This window comes from Saccopteryx bilineata, chromosome 4 (genome assembly GCF_036850765.1).
Source record: "Saccopteryx bilineata isolate mSacBil1 chromosome 4, mSacBil1_pri_phased_curated, whole genome shotgun sequence".
NCBI lineage: Eukaryota > Metazoa > Chordata > Mammalia > Chiroptera > Emballonuridae > Saccopteryx > Saccopteryx bilineata.
Window position 1 is genome coordinate 96,009,364 of NC_089493.1, and position 20,930 is coordinate 96,030,293.

At 40.6% G+C, this 20,930-nt stretch overlaps 1 non-coding gene across 1 annotated transcript; it reads right to left on the bottom strand.

Moving 5' to 3' along the window:
* Window positions 1-7,280: 7,280 nt before the first annotated feature.
* On the bottom strand, window positions 7,281-7,356 carry TRNAV-AAC (transfer RNA valine (anticodon AAC)). The gene has a single exon. It is a non-coding gene; the product is annotated as a tRNA-Val (tRNA).
* Between the last annotated feature and the right edge of the window lie 13,574 nt (window positions 7,357-20,930).

Consider the following 20,930-nt stretch of genomic DNA (forward strand, 5'->3'; position numbering starts at 1 on the left):
GCTTTTTCTTCTTAAGGCATGCATATAATGCTATGAACTTCCCTCTCAGGACTGCTTTTGCTGTGTCCCATAGATTTTGGGTTGTTGTATGTTCATTTTAAGTTGTTTCAAGGAAAATTTTAACTTCTTTCATCTCATTGTTAATCCATTCATTATTTAATAACATGCTATTTAGCCTCCAAATGTTTGAATGTTTTTCAGTTTTTCTATTGTAGTTGATTTCTAGTTTCATGTCATTGTGATCAGAGATGTTTGATACGATTTTAATCTTAAATTTATTGAGACTTGTTTTGTGTCCTAATATGTTGTCTATCCTAGAGAATATACCATGAGCACTTCAAAAGAATGTATATTCTGCCGCTTTATGGTAAAAGGTTCTGAAGATATCAGTTAAATCCAATTGATCTAGTGTGTCATTTAAGGCCAGTCTTTCTTTGTTAATTTTCTGTCTGGAAAATCTATCTATTAATGTTAACTGAGTATTAAAATCCCCTACTATTATAGCATTGCTGTGCATCTCACCCTTTATGTCCATCAAAACCTGCTTTATATATTTAGGTGCTCCTATATTAGATGCATAAATATTTATAATAGTTATATCCTCCTGTTGGATTGCTCCCTCTATCATTATGTAGTGACCTTCTTTATCCCTCACTATAGCCTTTGTGTTAAAGTCTATTTTGTCAGATAGAAGCATTAATACTCTGGCTTTTTTTATTTCCATTTGCATGAGATACTTTTTTCCATCCCTTCACTTTCAGTCTGTATGTATCTTTTGTTCCAGGGTTGGTCTCTTGTAGACAGCCTATATACAGGTCATAGGTGGATTAAGGCCGGTTGAGGCTCCAAGTATAGAAGAAAATATTGGGCCCCTTAAAAGAAAAGAGAGAGACAGGGAAAAGAAAAATACATGTCAACCATATTTTTAAATAAATAAAAAATATTACATACTATTAATGTTAAAATTGCACATATGAAACCAAATTTGATATCATAATAAAAAGTGTAAAGTTTGGGTTTCGCAGGGGCCCTTAAGAAGTTGGGGCCCATGGCATGAGTGCTGTGTGCCTGCCATTAAATCCATCTCTGGTACAGGTGCTGTTTTCTTACCCATGCAGCTATCCTATGTCTTTTGATTAAAGCATTTAATCCATTTACATTTAGGGTTATTATTGAAATGTAGTTGTTTATTGCCATTGTACTCTTTAAATCTACAATTCTTTCTCTCAATTTCTTTTTACCTTTGCTCTTTTTACAGAAGTCCCCTTAACATTTCTTTCAGTCATTTTTTGTCTGGTAATGAATTCCTTCAGTCATTTTTTGTCTGGTAAGCTTTTTTATTTCTCCTTCAATTTTAAATGATAGCCTTGCTGGAAAAAAGTAGTCTTGGTTGTAGGTTCTTGTTTTGCATCACTTTGAATATTTTTTACCAATCCCTTCTGTCCTTAAGTGTTTCTGATGACATCTGGGAACTCAGATGTTATCCTTATGAGGGCTCCTCTGTAGGTAATTAATTGCTTTTCTCTTGCAGCTTTTAGTATTCTTTCTTTGTCTCTTAAATATGGCATTTTAATTATGAGATGTCTTGGTGTAGGCCTCCTTGGGTTCCTCTTTAAAGGGACTCTCTGTGCTTCTTGAACTTGTGTGACTTTTTCCTTCATCAATTTAGGGAAGTTTTCAGCTATGATTTCTTCAAACAGATTCTATACCCCTTGCCCATTCTCTTCTCCTTCAGGAACACCTATGATGTGGATATTGTTTCTCATCATGTTGTCACAGAGCTCTCTTAGAGTTTCCTCAGTCTTTCTGCACCTCTTTTTGTTTTGCTGCTCTGCTTCTGTACTTTTGTTTATCTTGTTTTTCTAAATTGCTGATTTGATCCTTGCATTATCCAGCCTGCTAATAATTCCTTCTAGTGCAGTCTTCATTTCTGATATTGTATTTGTCATTTTCGATTGGTTCTTTTTTATGATTTCAATGTCCTTTTTCATGTTTGCTATCTCTTTATTTATGTTCTCACTGTGACCATTCATTGTTACTCTAAGATAAGATCCTTGAGCATCCTAAAAATCATTATTTTAAACTCTGAGTCTGGTAGTTTGCTTACTTCCATTTCATTTAGTTCTTTTTCTGGTAATTTCTCTTGTTGATTCACGTGGGTCTTATTTCCTTGTCTGGCCCTATTGTCTGTATATTAGGTAATGGTGTCTGACTTTGTAATTTGTTGTGATGTCTTTATGAGGTAGATGGGGTACTGATCTCCAGGCCACCTGATTTTCTTGCTCTAGCAATGCTTCTTGAGGGTAGTATTTTCTCTCCTGTTGTATGTGAGTATTGAATGCAGGTGGCCCTTTCATGGCTGTGGTTATCCCTTAAGGCTGGCTGGCTCTAAGAGTCAACCTTAATCATGTGTATTATAGTCTGTTCAATGTCTGTCCTGCTGGGCATATTTATTCTCCAATGTGTCCGGTGCCTGCTGGACTCCTCCTTTGTGCATGCTGCTTGTGTAGTCAGCTGAGTCTAGGATTGGTGCTGTCTGCCACCCACTACAAGTTGTGTTGGTACTAGGTCTTATTGGGTTAGCATCAACCTATCTGGAGATACTGCTCTGTTCACTGTTTATGTATGTGTTTCCTGTGCCTGGGTAGTGAGGGAGGAGCCAACCTGTGTATAAAGATCAGCTTTGTTCTGCTTAAAGATGACAGCAGCTCCATAAAAGCCCCAAATTCCATGAGCTTGGCCTCCACTTTTCAGCTGCTCTACCTTGTCTTGAAGCTTCCTGGTCTTCCCACAGAGTCTTCTGTAGAAAGACTGTAGTGTGGGCTCAGACTGGCCTCTTCTAACCCCTCTACAGGTTGCAAGGTTGGTGGGTTAGGGCAGCTGAGGTTAGGAATATAACATTAGTGGGACCCCCTACTTCAGGGGTCTCTTGATCAGGATCTCAGTACAGGTAAAGTGGCTTCTACTCTAGAGTCTAATCTCTCAGCTACTGCTGGATACTCAAATTTTATTTCTTCCCAGCAAGGTGAGCAGCAGGTTCAGATTGAGTGGGGCTGACAGTCCCCTCTGCATACGTTCTTCCAGCTGGTGAGACCCTTGTCTCAGGAGGATGACTGGGAGAGTCCTCTCCTGGGGCTGACTTTGCCACACCAAAAGTCGCTATACCTCTCAACCAGACACAACAATAGGCTCACAGGGACCCACACTTTAAATGCCATGCTCCAAGCCTCTCTCTACTTCCCCTCTGTGGAACTTAGCCTAGCAGGGCAAAATATTCAGCACCTGGGCTGGCTAACTGTGAAACTACACCCTGTCCAATGCATATAAGCCACTGTGCTGGTGCTAATCACGAAAAGAGAAACTTGCCTCAGCTGGGCCAGGTCGTAGGAAATCTTCCTTAGGACACACCACTAGCAAGGGTGTTTAGGTCCTGAACCAATGCTCTCTGCAGCTCACCAGTGGATATGAGGGCCCTGGGACTCCCTGGAGGGATCCTGGTGCCATCCAGTGGGGCACACTGCCCATGACTGGCCTTCAGCCACCTTCTTGAAGTACAAGCAATCCAGAGTTTGTGGCTGCCTCTGCCGGGCCCAGGTGCACATGGAAATACCAAGCTGCTCACCTAGGCTGACTTGTACCCACACTGGGCCTGGATGAAGGTCCACAAAAGGCCAAGGTTACCTGAGTCCTGCCTCCTGTAGCCTCTGTCTGCTGGCTGATTGTTGGGCTCAGCCACTGAAAAAACCTCTGGTAAAGTCTAGAGCCTGGGACAATTCAGGGATTAGGAACGGTGGTGATTGTGGCTCGGCCACAGGTGTCAGTTTGTCCAGACTGTTTTCACAGACCTCGGTAGGGTGTGGCCCCAGAAGTCCACTGGGTCTGGCCTCTGAGACCCAAAGATGTAGTCTTCCCTCAGTCCAGACAGTTTCTACTGAGTCTACCATGAGGCAGAATCACCAGTCATAGACTCAGGAGTGTGCGGGGCGGAAAGCTACAGCTCAACATCAGAAAACTGAGTCACTGACATGCCCCCACTTCCTGCCTTACTTTTCAGAATGGTTGTCTCCATGGGGTGGGGCAGGAGAGACTCCCGAGGGTGGGGCAGTTGCTTTCTCCCAGATCAGTGCCGCTCAGAGGGGACTGCATTACCCAAGAAAGATGGCAACTGCAGTATTGAAAATTACTTACCACAGGGGTTCCAGTGGCTGTCCCCCACAGTGTCTCTCTCTGGACCTCCAACTTTACACTGTCCTTGTGCAACTCTAGTCCTCTCAGCTCTCCCTTCACTGGAGCCCCAGGTAAGTGCCTGTGAATGAGATTTTCTGTGCTGACCCTTCAAGACAAAGCCTGAATCTTTGAGAGCTCTGTCTCTTTCTTGAAGACAGAAACCCTGGCTCTTTTCACCACCAAATGCTGTGTGTGTGCCTCTTCTAGGCTCTGAGGCTCTAGGCTGGGGCACCCATCCTGGGGCTTAGGACCTTCCCCTCTCAGGGTGAACCTCCCCACAGTGAGAGTCCCTCTGGACCCTTAGCTACCACTCACTCCTGGGAACAGGGCAGCCCTTTCCACATCTCCACCCTTCCTACCAGTCTTGATGTGGTTTCTTCTGTGATTCTTGGTTATAGACTCCTCTTCATTTAGTCCAAGGTTGTTTTTTTCAAGATAATTATTCTTAAATTAAATTGTAATCCAATTTGATCCTGGAAGGTGGCAGTTGGAATATTCGCCTACTCCGTCGCCATCTTGGAATATGGAATTTTTTTTCTTAAAGTTTAATCACGAAACCATAAAATTGAAAAATACCTTATAGTTCATCTAGATGCCAAGTTACAGACTTTAAATTACTATTATATTTTGTAATAGAAAAGGGAAACATGGGTTTACAGCAAAGATGTCTATTGTGAAAATACCTAGAACCTTGGAAGAAGAGGGTCCCCTCTAGATCCTGACCATACTAGACCCTGATCTTGTACCTCTAGCATCCAGAACTGGATGGAGGTCAAAGATGGTAACAGAGTAGATGGAAGTTAAACTCACCTCCTCCCAGGACCAAACGGGAATTACAACTAAAGTATAAAACAATCACCTTGAATAACCAACTGAAGACTAGCTGAACAGAATTCTTATAACCAAGGATTTACAGAAGAAGTACAGTGAGACTGGTAGAAAGAGAGATATAAAAAGGACTGGCCTCAAACCCACAGTTTGAGGATTGGAAAGGATATCTCAACTGCAGATGTCCCTTCTGAGGAGTGGAGGGTATCAACACCATGCTGGTGCCTGAAAGAGGAGACTATATTAACAACTGGCTGTAAAAATCAGCTGGGATTACATCTGCCAGGGAGAGATGGCAGTCAGCTAGAAACCCAGATGCCCTCTTAAAAAAGTCAGTGTAACAAATCTCTTTTGTGGTCCCTCACCCTGGGCTCTGGCAGATGGATGATTGCTCAGAGTAGACTGGACTCATTCAGAGAGAGACTGGGTTGTATGGTTTTGAGGATAGGGCTACAGGGTCAGCTGCTGTTGTCTCTGTGCTGACTCCCTTGCCCACACTTCCCAGGAAAGTGCTCTCTTTCCTGGGGTGAGCACTTTCTTCCATGCTGAGTCAGCCTGGAGGGGATGTTCAAGCCCTACACTCCTAACTCCCTGTTCACCCCTCTTGCCAAGCTTCTGCCCCAAGGAGGAGTGTGCTGGGTGTGGTCAGCTGGGGCCCACAGTGCATACCTTCTTGGAAGGTTCTGAGAAGTTCTATCCTCTCCATCCATGCCTCTACTGACACCCCCATTCCTATGCAGAGCCCTCCCTCCACAAGACCAAATATTAATCTGTTTTAGTCTGATGAACTCTACTGGCCTCACCCTGAAGACTCTCTGAGACCCTGCCCCACCACAAAGTTCTTCAGGTCCCAGGTGGGTAGTGGCTGGTCTTGGTATACCTTGAAACTTTTGCTGAGTGACCTCAGATCCAGCCCTGGTGCTGAATTTGAATCTCTGCCATTCAGGTGAACACCACTGATCCATCTCTGCTGACTCACTTAGAACCTACCTCATGCATATCATCTACTACCAGAGGCTGTTTCAGTGACTGAGTCCAACAGCTGCATCAGGTGAAGGTGGATCTCAGGCTGTTTTAGGCTTTTTGCTGATCTGCCTCTGGGCTGGGTTCTAGTGGAAGCTGCATTGGTATACAGCTTGGCCCTTTCCACATTTACCCAGGCCCAACAGCAGCAGTCATAAACTGAGGTTCACTTTGTAGCTACTAACAGGTAGCCCAGGGCTTGTCACAGGCAGTATCTGACATTGACTTGTACTCAAGTTCCTCCCAAGAAGCCCCAAAAGCAATATATCTGGTGGTGGGTTTCAGACCACACAGAGCCTGACCCATTTAGCTTCACAAGAGGCCTACTCAAAGGGAAATCTTGGCAGACACCAAACCCTGCTCTGGCAAATTCTGCTTCATGGTGTCAGACACTGTGTTTGGGGTCAACCATCATAGTCAGCCATCCTACCCATAGGCAGACCAACAGCAATCAGGACTCAACTACAAACAAGAGGGCTCATATAACCCATGAGTTACATTTCTGGAGCACTTAACTCAGGTAGTTGGAGAGACTGCACTAGTGGGTCCCACAGGACAAATACTAAATAAGGCACCCTTCTAAGACTGGGAGACATATCATATCTACCTAATGCACAAAAACAAATACAGAGAAGCAGCCAAAATGGGGAGACAAAGAAACAGGCCCTAAATGAAAGAACAGGAGAAATCCCAGAAGAAAGAACTAAATGAAATAGAGACAAGCAGTCTATCAGATACAGAGTTCAAAACAATGGTTATAAGGATGCTCAAAAAAGTTAGGTAAAATCAGTGTGAACCTTAACTAGAAGATAGCAAGAGAGAGAGAGAGAGAGAGAGAGTGTGTGTGTGTGTGTGTGTGTGTGTATATATATATATATATATATATATATATATATATATATAGTGTGTGTGTGTGTATTTTTCTGAAGTGAGAAGCACGGAGGCAGAGAGACAGACTCCTATATGTATCCTCCTACTGGGAGCCACCTGGCATGCCCACTAATGGGCTATGCTCTGCCCATCTGGGGCATTGCTCCTTTGCAACCAGAGCCATTCTAGCACCTGAGGTAAAAGCCATGGAGCCATCCTCAGCACCCAGGCCAACTTTGCTCCAATGAAGCCTTGGCTGTGGGAGGGGAAGAGAGAGATAGAGAGAAAAGAGAGGGGGAAGGGTGGAGAAGCAGATGGGTGCTTCTCCTGTATGCCCTGTCTGGGAATGGAACCCAGGACTTCCACATGTTGGGCCGATGCTCTACCACTGAGCCAACCACCCAGGGCTGGTATATTTTTTAACAGATACAACAACCATAAAAAAGAACCAGTCAGAAATGAAGAATACAAAATCTGAAATGAGGAATGCGCTAGAAGGAAAAAACAATGGGTTGGATGAAGCAGAGACTCGAATCAGTGATTTGGAAGACAAAGCAGAGGAAAACACCCAATCAGATCATCAGGAAAAAAAATGTAAAAAGTAAGGCTAGTTTAAGGGACCTTTGGGACAACATGAAGCATAACAACATCTGCATCATAGAGGTGACAAAAGAAGAGAGAGAGAGAGCAGGGAATCAAGAACCTAGCTGAAGAAACAATGACAAAATTTCCCAGACCTGGTGAAGAGGAAAGACACACAGGTCCAGGAAATGCAGAGAGTTTCAAACAAGATGGACCCAAAGACACATGATAATTAAAATGGCAGATGTTAAAGACAAAGAGAAAATCTTAAAAGTAACAAGATGAAACATTTCTGAAACACACGGAAAACTGCAATTCTCATTTCTTCCCTTTCATCTTTTTTGGTCTTTTATTTTCTCAAAGCTTCTTTCTGCCTCTCTAATTGTATTACTTTACCCTAAGTCATTTAAGCTTTCATATACCAACATATAGATAAGAAACAAAACAAGAAACCATTCCTTGGAAAATATGAAACTGAAGAAGTTTTAGTCTTACAAAGGGACTTGGTTACATCCTGCACTCACTTACTCTGTAATAGTTTAACACATCTTAGCATGTCTTTCTAGTCAGATTGTTAGTTCCTAGAGTGCCAAGAACAAGTGTTAAGCCTGACTAGGCAGTGGATAGAGTGTCAGACTGGGATGCAGAGGACCCAGGTTCAAAACCCCAAGGTTGCCAGTTTGAGCACAGGGTCACTGGCTTGAGCAAGGGGTTACTCGGTCTGCTGAAGGCCCATGGTCAAGGCACATATGAGAAAGCAATCAATGAACAACTAAGGTGTCGCAACAAAAAACTGACAATTGATAATTCTCATCTCTCCATTCCTGTCTGTCCCTGTCTATCCCTCTCTCTGTAAAAAAAAAAAAAGGTACATGTTATTAAAAGCCTATAGTAGAAATAGTGGGCAAAGGAAAGTAAGACTTTCTTAAAGAAATAATGATCAAGCTGAGGTCTGCAGATTAAATCTGCAGTAGTTAAGAAGGTAAAAAAGAAGCAAAGAAAGAGAATTCAGGTAGAGAAAACAGCATGTGTAAGTGCACTGAGGTGGGAGGATCTTAAAAGTTTTAAGTTTAACCAATCATAAACCCATAGACTTTTAAATTTTTAAAAAGATTTTAAAGAGAGGTGAGAGAGAAAGAAAGAGGAACAAAGAACAGGAAGGTAGTGTTGTAGTTGCTTCTCATGTGTGCCTTGACCCAGCAAGCCTGGAGTTTGAAACGAGTGACCTCAGCATCCCAAGGATGACACTTGATCCACTGCACCACTGCAGGTTAGGCAAATGCCATAGACTTTTGTTGTAACTCAGTATTACATAAGAACAGCTGCAATCAAAAAACAAACCGCCTGACCTGTGGTGGCACAATGGACCAAGCGTCGACCTGGAATGCTGAGGTTGCCAGTTCAAAACCCTGGGCTTGCCCAATCGAGGCACATATGGGAGTTGATGCTTCCTGCTCCTCCTCCTCCCTTCTCTCTTTCTCTCTCTCTCTCTCTTTTCTCTAAAATGAATAAATTTTAAAAAATTGTAAAAAAAAAAACAAGAAACATCCTCAGCAAGAAATGTAAAGTAATCTGGTGTTAAGAAGCAGTATGCCATGGTAGAAAGGGCGTGAATTTTATTTTAAACAGAGTTGAATTTGAACCTCTGCTTTAACTCCTTTCTGCTCTATTACCTCGGGAAAAGTGTACAACCTCTTTGAATACCAGATTTCTTGTTCCTAAAAAAATGCATATTACTATCTACTTTTAATTGGAGTAAACACATATGTAATATATTTAGCACGATACCCACAGCAAGTGCTGAATAAATATTGCTACTTCCATCCCATGACCACCTATCTAGGTAACTTCAAATAAAATGGGAGTGGAAAATCTAGACTGTGTTTTGCATTTCCAGTCAAGCTGTTTCTAAAAGCACTGATTCTGCTACAAGCATTCAATCATATTTTATCTCCACAGATGCAATGCAGCATTCCTGTTTTCACAAAAACAATTTTACATACATAAAAAAATGCTTTTTAAAAATTTTCCACTTTTTGCTATCCAGATGTCCTAGTATTTCTATCTATTACTATATTTCCAAGGAAAAGGCCTAAGGAGATAGATTGATAGCTTAGAAATTTCTGCTTATGCATTTACTAAATTATGACTCAGTTAAGATTTACTAAGACATTACACAGATAAATAAGTTTAAACACTGACTAGTTCTGAATTTCAATCACAAATAGCCAAGTAGGCTTGTCTCTTACTCTTGACTTGCTTGAATTAAAAAATTTGAAAAATAGTATCCAACAGAAAAATAAAAATATATAAGGACTGTTTTGATCACCCTCTGCTGCATCAGAGCCTCCACCTAACCTCGGGCCTTGGTGGTTGTATTAACTTCAGAGTTTAGTAGACCAAACTGTCTAATTACTGTACTTTATTTCAGCGATATTTTTGAAAGACCTATTTTTTGGTTTAAAATGACTGTCTCCACCAAGATCCAGAAAAGCTGCTAGGCTTTGAGCTAACAAAGAACCCCTTATTCTGCCAGGGCACAAGCAAGTCAGTGACTGCTCAGCACTGCTATCTTTCCTCCAGTTTCTGTGCTGCTACTTCAGAGAATAGAATGTTGCAGTCCAGTCCCAGTTGGAGATGGAGAGGTGTTCTCTATTACATACTACAGCTTTTTCTGCTCTGTTTATGGTCCCTCATCCTTCCCAAAAGACTAACAGTAAAAGAAACTCCTGTTTCTGTGTCCCCAGAAGCTCTTCAGGCCAAGCGGACCCACCCAGGTGGCCCTGTAATTTCCCACTGCTGCCGCCTCAAATTGGCAACATGTGGCCAACGGCTTTGCTGCTCAAAGTGCACTTCTCAGATGAGCAGCTTCAGCAGTGCATGGGAGCTCGTTAGAAATGCAGACTCCAGCGGTAGAGTGTCGGCCTAGCGTGAGGAGGACCCGGGTTCGATTCCCGGCCAGGGCACACAGGAGAAGCGCTCATTTGCTTCTCCACCCCTCCGCCGCGCTTTCCTCTCTGTCTCTCTCTTCCCCTCCCGCAGCCGAGGCTCCATTGGAGCAAAGATGGCCCGGGCGCTGGGGATGGCTCTGTGGCCTCTGCCTCAGGCGCTAGAGTGGCTCTGGTCGCAATATGGCGACGCCCAGGATGGGCAGAGCATCGCCCCCTGGTGGGCAGAGCGTCGCCCCTGGTGGGCGGGCCGGGTGGATCCCGGTCGGGCGCATGCGGGAGTCTGTCTGACTGTCTCTTCCTGTTTCCAGCTTCAGAAAAATGAAAAAAAAAAAAAAAAAAAAAAAGGAAATGCAGACTCCTGCCTACCTCAGACCTGGTAAATCAGAACCTGCATTTTTACAAGACTGTCAGGTAATTCCTTTGTACATTAAAGTTTAAGAAGCACTGCCCTGGGACATCAGCCAAGAAAGACGAAGAGACAACAAAAAGCATTTCAAAGGTGAAATCTAGTTCCTGTGCCCGTAATGTCTTTTCTTACTCCAATCTCCAGGCCCTGTCTCCATCTACATGCCTCCTCTGTGAAATTTTTACTGAAGTGTCAACCAGAGGCATCTCCCATTCACTTGCCTGCATCTTTTCTTTGGCTCTTACTGTGGTCTGTTTACACCATACAGGTATGTTTTCATGGGTCTAATCCATCCTGTTCAAGGATTGAGATTTGATGGAACCTTCTTGATATCCTCTACAGCAGGGGCCCCCAAACTACAGCCCACGGGGCCATTTATCCACACACACACCCCCGCCGCACTTCCGGAAGGGGCACTTCTTTCATTGGTGGTCAGTGAGAGGAGCATAGTTCCCATTGAAATATTGGTCAGTCTGTTGATTTAAATTTACTTGTTCTTTATTTTAAATATTGTATTTGTTCCCATTTTGGTTTTTTTTTACTTTAAAATAAGATATGTGCAGTGTGCATAGGCATTTGTTCATAGTTTTTTTTTATAGTTCAGACCTCCAACGGTATGAGGAACAGTGAACTGGCCCCCTGTGTAAAAAGTTTAGGGACCCCTGCTCTATGGTGTTGAGCATAGGGGCCCTGGAGAAAAGCTTATTCTTTATGTGGGAGAAAAATATTAACCAAATAGATATGAAGTGAGGGTATTATTAGTATATACTAGGGAAATTAGGCTGGTTTAAGGATGTAGATGTTCATCAAGGAGAGCTCTCTGAGAAAGTGAACAGAGCATTAGAGGTGGCCAAGGGCAGCCTGGGGGACAGCTTTACAGGTAGAAACAGCAGGCACAGAGGAACAGAAAACCAGAGGTGGCACAGGGTTTGATGCCATTACAGAAGTAGAAGGACCAGAGCAATTAGAACATAATGAGTGAGAAGAGAACGGTGTACCTGTGGGAACCAGATCAAGCAATGCCTTCAGGATTTATGTTTTTATAAATAACATAAGTAGTTCCCATAGGAAGCCACTGAAACTTCTTTTAAAAAATTTATTTTATTACTTTGAGAGAGAAAGGAAAGAAGAGAGAAAGAAAGACATCAATTTGTTGTTATGCATTCATTGATCGATTCTGTTATGTGACCAGAACAGGGATTAAAACCACAATCTTGGTGTATTGGGATGATACTCTAACCAAATGGGTTACCCAGCCAGGGCTGAAACTTTCTTGAGTGTTGGAGTAATGGAGACCTACTCACACTTTAAGACTACTTCATGTCACATGGGAAATAGCTTGAATTAATCAAAAGTAGAAGGGAGCCTGACTGGTGATGGCACAGTGAATAGAGCATCAACTTGGGACACTGAGATCCCAGGTTCAAAACCCCAAGGTTGCCGACTTGAGCCCAAGGTCACTGGCTTGAACAAGAGATCACTGGCTCAGCTGGAGCTCCCTTGCAGGTCACATATGAAAAGCAATCAATGAACAACTAAAAGTGCTGCAAATACAAGTTGGTGCTTCTCATCTTTCTCTCTCCTCCCCCTTACTCCCCCCCCCACAAAAAAAAATTTAAAAAGTAGAAGGAAACGACTTTGGAGAGCCTTGTAGTTATTATGTAGGTGAGAAAGAAAAAAGTGTTTAAATGTGATTTAAACCTGGGGAGATGAAGTTAAAAGGACAGTTAGAGCCACATTCTGGAGATAAGGAAATAAAATTTACAGGTGCTGGGGAGCAGGGATGGAAACACTAACTGCAATTTCCATATGGCTCCATATTGGTGATGTCATCCACATATTTGTATTGGAAATTTGGAAAGGCAAACTTAAAAATCCATCTTAAATATGAAGCTGAGATCTTGTCAAAGAACCAAGTGAACTAGTCAAGTAGACAGTTAGTATATAGGTTTGATACTCAGAAAATAGATCTGGTTGGAAATTAGATATCTCAGACCCATTAGCCTTTAGATAGTATTTGATGCTATTGTATACAGTGAGTATAGAATGACTAGGGGAAAGAAGCTTATTTCCAGTCCAAAGAAAGTACAGTATTAAGGAGGGGAAGCTATCAATGATGACTTCCAGGCTGGAGAGATGTTGAATAATTCTGGAGCAAAGAAAATAGTTTCTCAAGAAGGAAGATGTGGTCAGCTGTATTGAATACTACTGAGAGGTCAAGCAAGGTGATATGTTACTACAGATGAAAAATAATAGTTGTTTTATTAGGGTAGTGGTTTTAGAAGTATATTAATTTTTTAAAAATCTGTCATTTTTAAAAAAATTTTTTATTTATTCATTTTTAGAGAGGAGAGAGAGAGAGAGAGAGAGAGAGAGAGGAGAGAGAGACAGAGAGAAGGGGGGAGGAGCTGGAAGCATCAACTCCCATATGTGCCTTGACCAGGCAAGGCCAGGGTTTCGAACCAGCGACCTCAGCATTTCCAGGTCGATGCTTTATCCACTGTGCCACCACAGGTCAGGCTGTCATTTTTCATAGTGCTTAAGCTTTAGTAATGAAAACCTAATTATTTTTTATCATTTCAACAAGACAATACCTTTGATGTATAAACTTCATTTTGATCACTAAACTCTTTTCTTTTTTAACTTTTTTTTCTTATTTATTGATTTTAGCAAGAGAGAAAGGGAGAGAGAGACAAGAACATTGATCTGTTTCTGTATGTGCCTTGACTGGGGATCAAACCAGCAATCTCTCAGCTTCTGGACAATGCTCCAACCAATTGAGCTATCTAGCCAGGGCCACCAAACTCTTCATTAATCATTATTTTTGCATCTCTCTATTGTCATCTTATATGTTAAACAGTTAACTAACTCTCTTATCACCACTATAGAATTAAATATTCAAAACATAAAAGTTTTTGAATAACCTATTTATTTATTTATTTATTTATATAGTTTTGCTTGACCAGTGCTGGCACAGTGGATAAAGCATCAACTTGGGATGCTGAGGTGGATGGCTTGAATGCAGGCTCATCAGCTTGAACACAGAGTTGCCAGCTTGAGCATGAGATCACCAAAAAATCCCTATGGTTGCTGGCTTGAGCAAGTAGTCGCTCACTCTGCTATAGCACCTCAGTCAAGGCACATATGAGAAAGCAATTAGTGAACAACTAAGGTGCTGCAACTAGGAGTTGATGTTTCTCATCTCTCTCCCTTCCCCCCCACAGCTCAAAATAAATAAATAAATAATTTGAAAGTTTAAAACCTGAGTAGCCCTTTAGTCTAACAACACAATTTCTTTCTTTTCTCCTTTCTTTTCTTTTTTATTTTATTTTATTTATTTATTTGAGACTAGCTGTACCCGGCCACGCCTTGCTGTAGCTCAGTCTGGTTAAATGGAAAAGAAAGAAAAGAGAAAGCATACGTTTCTAATATGTTTAATTTCACAATGCTTGTGGGTATACAATATTTTTATTGTTCCATTGTCTGTGCAGATATAGAGATTGTCTGGTTTGCTGAGTCTAGAACATGCAACATATAATTGTCCATGCGAGAAGCAATCTGTGTCTAGATCTAAACCGCACAATTCTAAAGATTGGCCCTGAGCTTTGTTGATGGTGATTGCAAACGCCAATCGAATTGGGAACTGCAATCTCTTAAATTGAAATGACATATCCGTAGCAATCATAGGAATGTGAGGAATGAGGACATCTTCATCTTTGAAAGGTCCTGTCAAGATTGTTGCTTCTACAACATTGCTCATTAACTTTTTTACTGCAAGCTGCGTGCCATTGCAAAACTTTGGCTGGTTGATATTTCGCACGCCGATTATAACATGATAATTGGCACACCGATTTTTAATTGCAGTACGTGCAGTGGCATCCCTGGTAGATTGAGTGAATTCAAAAAATCTGTTGGATAATTAACCGCTTCATCTGCTTCCACCATAGTGTCAATGGACTTGTATGTGACTGCCTCGCTTTGAATGTTAGACTGAATAATATTAAGTTCGTAGACGTTTTTGTTCTTGACCGCAAGAATAGCTCATTCACTCAGCCAGTCGTGATTCTTATAATTGGTTTGAATATTGGGAAATACTTTTTCAACCAATTCTTCTTTTGATGTCACTAAAGTGCAGAAGTTATGAGGCAATGAAATTCATCCTGAGATCAGATCAATCAGCACCTTTCTGTTCCCAATTTCCAGCAATTGATGTGAGAATATCTCAGCTGATCAATCATTTTGCAGATGGACACACAGATTTGTAGTTAATTTTAACTTCTTTACGTGTCGCCACAAAGTAGAGTATTTCAGGCAAGCATTTATTTCATCCGCTGGTGTCGATCGAGGAATTACAGGTAATGTTTGCCTGAAATCTCCTGCAAGCAATATTAATGCATTCCCAAGTGGTCTGATGTTTCCATGCAAATCGTGTAATGATTGATCAAGAGCCTCGAGCAATTTTTTGTGCACAATTGTGCATTCATCCCAAACAATAAGTTTGCATTTCTGCAATACTTTCCCCATGCCGGATGCTTTGGAAATGTTGCACATGGGAGTTTAAATGAATTGAATGTTCAATGGCAATTTCAAAGCAGAATGAGCAGTTCTTCAACCTGGTAGCAATGTCACAGCTATTCTGGATGATGCAAGAGCTAAGGCTATGTCATTTTGAGATCGAATTGCTTCCAGAATCAGTCTAATTAGGAACGTTTTACCAGTTTCTCCTGGCACATCTAAGAAGATTTCTCCAACCCCGTTATTGACAGTTTGCATTATTTGATCATAAATGCCTTTTTACTCAAGCATTAACTTAGGAATATTTGATTGCACATACAACGAAAGATCACCTGTGTTCTAATTTTGTTCACGATGCAATTCTACATCAAATGAAGCAGCAGCAGATCGATTCAGTGATGGCATTCCCAATTGATTGAAAACTTTGCGATTTCTCAACACAAATCTTCAATCATCATCAACTCTTTGTTGTAGATTTCTGCTGTGAAATCCATGTTCATATTTGAATTTTCCTTGCATATTCGATGGAAAATATCTTCAGTCATGTGCAATTTATATTTCTTCCATAACATTGAAATGGAATTGTAAAATATTTAGTATAGCATGTGTTGCTTTTACATCCAGAAGATGGCGCTGTTTTTTTTTAAAAAAGCATGCTTTTACCTGTCACAGGTGTGACATCTATATAATAGTAGATATATAAAAACATAAAAACACGCGTGTATTCAAATGCAACATTGTCTCAAATTTTCAAAGCAATCGGTGAAGAACTTTCGGAGATTTAAGATTTTGAACAAATGAACATTTACATTTTTATTTATATAGATAGAGGGAGGTAAAAGGGGTGGAGTAGGAAGCATTAACTCATAGTTGCTTCTCATTTGCGCCTTGTCTGGACAAGCCCCAGGTCTGGAACAAGAGAGCTCAGTGCTTCAGGTCGATGTTTTATCCAGTGCGCCACCACAGGTCAGGCCTAACAGCACAATTCCTAAATGCACAACATCCTTGCCTTATACATGCTGCATAGAATCTATTTGCTTCATATAAAAGTTTTTGAATAATCTATTTATTTATTTATATAATTTTGCCAAAAGTGTTTCTTTTTTTAAAAAAACACCTTATTCAGATAAACTCTCATCTTAATTTGACAGATACAGATATGCATTAGGCAAAGACAACTGAAAGTATCTGAACAAAATGGTCTTTTTTTCTTTTCATTCTGATAGTATATTCAGGAGCTAAAGAAAAAAGTGACATGGTTTGGACAAAACTATTAACTTCCTAGTTTGAGGGGTAAGAGGAAGGATGGATCAAATTTCGATCCTGCACTTGTATACAAAAAACTATATTGACTATTCATTTTCTTCATAATGACTCAGAGTGTCACCACCCTGTGGTACTCATAAATAGAAAAAAAGAAAGAGAAAAAAGGCCCCACAAGAACTGGTTTCAGCAAAATTGGCAGGACTCCATTCGCTTCCCCTGATTTTCCACCTTAGGCTTTAAATATACTGCTAGATAGTATTCTCAGCTCAAGTACAAACTCTTCTGGGCAAGAATTCAAATGTATGTAGATTGTCTTTTGAAACCCTCTGCAGCTCTGTTATGCTTACTGGAACTGTCCAATGTCAGTTCCATGCTGAATGTCTCAGGAGAAAGGATAGATCTCCATTTCATTAACTCATATTCTTACCTTTCACTTCTTCTTTTCTGCATCATTGGGCATATTCAAATAGGCCTCAAGAAATGTGTCATTCTTTCCCCTCTGTGTTATAGATAACACAACATAACCTACACAGCATGGGGGTAAAGAGGATAAATGGGAATGTTGGAGGAGAGTAAGTGAGAATATGTTGAAAGAGTTCACATATCAAGTGTAATGATGTCAAGAGACAAGAGCTTCTCAGGAAAGGATGATTGTATGTTTTCTAGTGGCATTCTTTTAAAAAAAAATTTATGTATTGATTTTAGAGAGGAGAGAGAGAGAGAGAAGTCAGGGAAGAGGGGGAAGCATCAACTCATAGTTTGCCTATTGTATGTGCACTGACCAGGCAAGCCTTCGGTTTTGAGCCAGTGACCTCAGCATTCCAGGTAGACACCTTGTCCACAGTGCCACCACAAGTCAAGCACCAGTGGCATTTTTTACTCTAATTTTTACCTAGAGAGAATTAAATACCACCATGTTTAATTTGCATTTCTACTTTTATTTGTTAGAGGAGCTCTCCCAGGTCACAAAGTAAAAACACAGCTTTCTGTGACTAGCTCCTTTTTATCATAAGTCAGCTTCTTTTTTGGGAAAACCAGTTAACTGATTTTGGTTGTGAAGTTGTCCAATGTTTTGAACAGATATTTTTCATCCTACGGAAAGCTATATTGGTATACAAGAATGCTTGTTAGAACAGTATCATCCTGGCCTCACATATGGCAAATGGTTCACTTAGTGGGACAGATTTAGTGGATAGGAAAGAGAAAAAATGGTAGAGTAATAATTCTTGAAAAAACAGAATGTGGAAATGCCCATTTGAAAACTGACTTAAGGTTTCTCTCAACTCCCAAATTAAAGTCTCCTGTTCCAGGGTGCATCATATAATGACTTGTGGGTTACTTCCCAGTCACTGATTCATTGCCTGTGATAACTAGGAATACATTTAGCCAATATTCAATCACTTTTCCTCCCCCTTAGAGCAGAATACATTTTCTACTCGCTGACTCTGTTTGGCCATGTGACTTGCTTTAGCTAATGGAAGTGAAAAAAGGCTATAACTAAAATGTGCTTGAAGGCCCTGGCCGGTTGGCTCAGTGGTAGAGCATCGGCCTGGCGTGCAGGAGGCCCAGATTCGATTCCTGGCCAGGGCACACAGGAGAAGTGCCCATCTGCTTCTCCACTCCTCACCCTTTCCTTCCTCTCTGTCTCTCTCTTCCCTTCCTGCAGCCGAAGCTCCATTGGAGCAAAGTTGGCCCCAGGTGCTGAGGATGGCTCCACGGCCTCTTCCTCAGGTGCTAGAATGGCTCTGGTCGCAACAGAACAATGCCCCAGATGGGCAGAGCATCGCCCCCTGGTGGGCATGCGGGTGGATCGCGGTTGGGTGCATGCGGGAGTCTGTCTGACTGCCTCTCCATTTCCAACTTCAGAAAAATACAATAAATAAATAAATGAATAAATAAATAGATAGATAAGTAAAATGTGCTTGAGCCTGACCTATGGTGGCTCAGTGAATCCAGTGTTGACCTGGAATGCTGAGGTCACTGGTTTGAAATTTGGGCTTGCCTGGTCAAGGCACATAAGACAAGAAACCAATGAACAACTAAAGTGAAGCAACTATGAGTTGATACTTCTTGCTCCCCCCACCCAATAAATAAAATCTTTTTTAAAAATGTGCTTGGGTAATTTTATTTGATTTTTGTGCTCCAGTCATCTGCCACGAGAGGAGCATCCCCCAAGTAGCTGCTGCTATTTTATCCCAAACCCCACAACAAACCTAAGTGGAGTAGATTTGAACCCACTCTAAACCCTGGAGCCATGTCTAGCCATTCTGCTTTCTGAAGCATAACTTCTCAGCCAAATGAACATAAACCAGCAAAGTGATAGTCACCTGCAGATTCATGAGCATCTAAAGTATGTTCTTGTTTTAAGATAATTTGTGATGTAGCATTATTGTGGCAATAGCAGACTAATACATGTACTTAGAAGAAATATGGCATAAACATAAGCACAGGAAAGCAACTTATCTAGCTTAATTTCCCAGTCTTACACTAATAAGAGCGGAGCAGCAAAATCACTTTGTCATTTCATTTAGTTCGAAATGAATTGTATATCTCTGTACATCTCTTTATAAAATGAAGCTCCTATAGAAATATATTGAACTTGAAAATAAATAAAAGTCATTAAAATTAATGAAGTAATTTTATTTTCAAATGTTTTTTAGAAAAACTCCTCAGTACTAAGGTTCTAAAATAAGGTGGTTTTGTGTGAGTAGCAGAGTTGCAATAATATTATTTGTGATCAGTTATCCATCTATCCATCCATCCATCCATCTACATTTATTATTTTTCAGTTTATACTATCACCTAAAATAATGCAGTAGGTCTTAAGTAATTCACCTAAGAATGGAGAATTAGAAAAATATTATTTAAATTTCCTGTATTTGAATTACATAAGAAATCCATGATCACTATAGCAAAATTAAAAAATGCAGATAAACAAAAACCTTACATAAATACACCATCTAGAAATAAGTTTTTTTCAAAGTTTATTGTTCATTTTGCAAAACATTTTCTGTGTGTGCTTGCCTATATGTATTTTATATACATTTAATTAAAATGGAATCCTACTGTGCTTACTGTTCTATAAACTGCTTTTATCATTAAGGGCTATGTTGCAACTTCTCTCTGTGACAATAAAACAGAGCTGCATAATTATTTTTAATGGCTGGCCAACATTTAATAGAATATGTGCTCTATAATTTGTTAACTAGTTCCCTATCTTTAGATATTTAGGTTGTTTTTAGGGTAGATTCTTTTCTTTTTTCATTATAAATAACACCTGAATGAACATTCTTATTCATTTCTCATTTTTAAAATTATTTCCCTAGAATCAATCCCTAGGAGTGATATTGCTAATGTAAAAGATATGTACATGTTTAAAACCCTTGTCAAAATAAATCCAGAAAGGAGGATTTGAAAGTTTTTTTTCCCCACATATTTTTTCTATACACATATTAACTTCTTTACTTCCACTTAAAACAATTTGAGAAATTTCCTCATTCTGTTTTCACCTGTGATATACAAAGAAATAAAAGATGACTTAAGAAATGTTTGTCTGACTGGTGGTGGCGCAGTGGATAGAGCATTGACCTGGGACGCTGAGGACCCAGTTTCAAAACCCGGAGGTTGCTGGCTTGAGTGTGGGCTCATCTGGCTTGATTGTAGGCTCATCAGTGTGAACTCAGGGTCGCTGACTTGAGCCTGGTGTCATAGACATGACTCCATGGTCACTGGCTTGAGCCCAAGGTCACTGGCTTCAGCAAGGAGTCACTGGCTAGCTCTGAGCCCCCCGATCAAGGCACCATGAGAAGCAATAAATGAACAACTAAAGTACCACAACTATGAAATGATGCTTCTCATCTTTCTCTCTTCCTGTCTTACTGTCTGTCTGTCTCTCTCTCTGGCTAAAAAGAAAAAAAAGAAAAGAGAAGAAAAAAGAAATATCATTAATGCTTAGAATAAGTAAAAGTGGTCATAACAGCAAAGTAGTCTTTTTTAGCAAAAAATACTCAATTTTGGCCTCAAGATTGTTTGGAAAAACAGATAACAAAATTATAGCATTTTACAATCATGATATTAAATGGGGCTTGTTGGAAATGGAGTCATTTGGTACCCATTGGGAGTCTTATGGTTGGTTTTAATATCACTGAATATGATTAACTTAAATTATCTGTTGCATCTCATTATGCTTGGAAAAACCCTCCTCAGTCAAAGAGCTCTTAGTAGTGAACAAAGAATACACAGTTCCTCTAAATTATAAGATA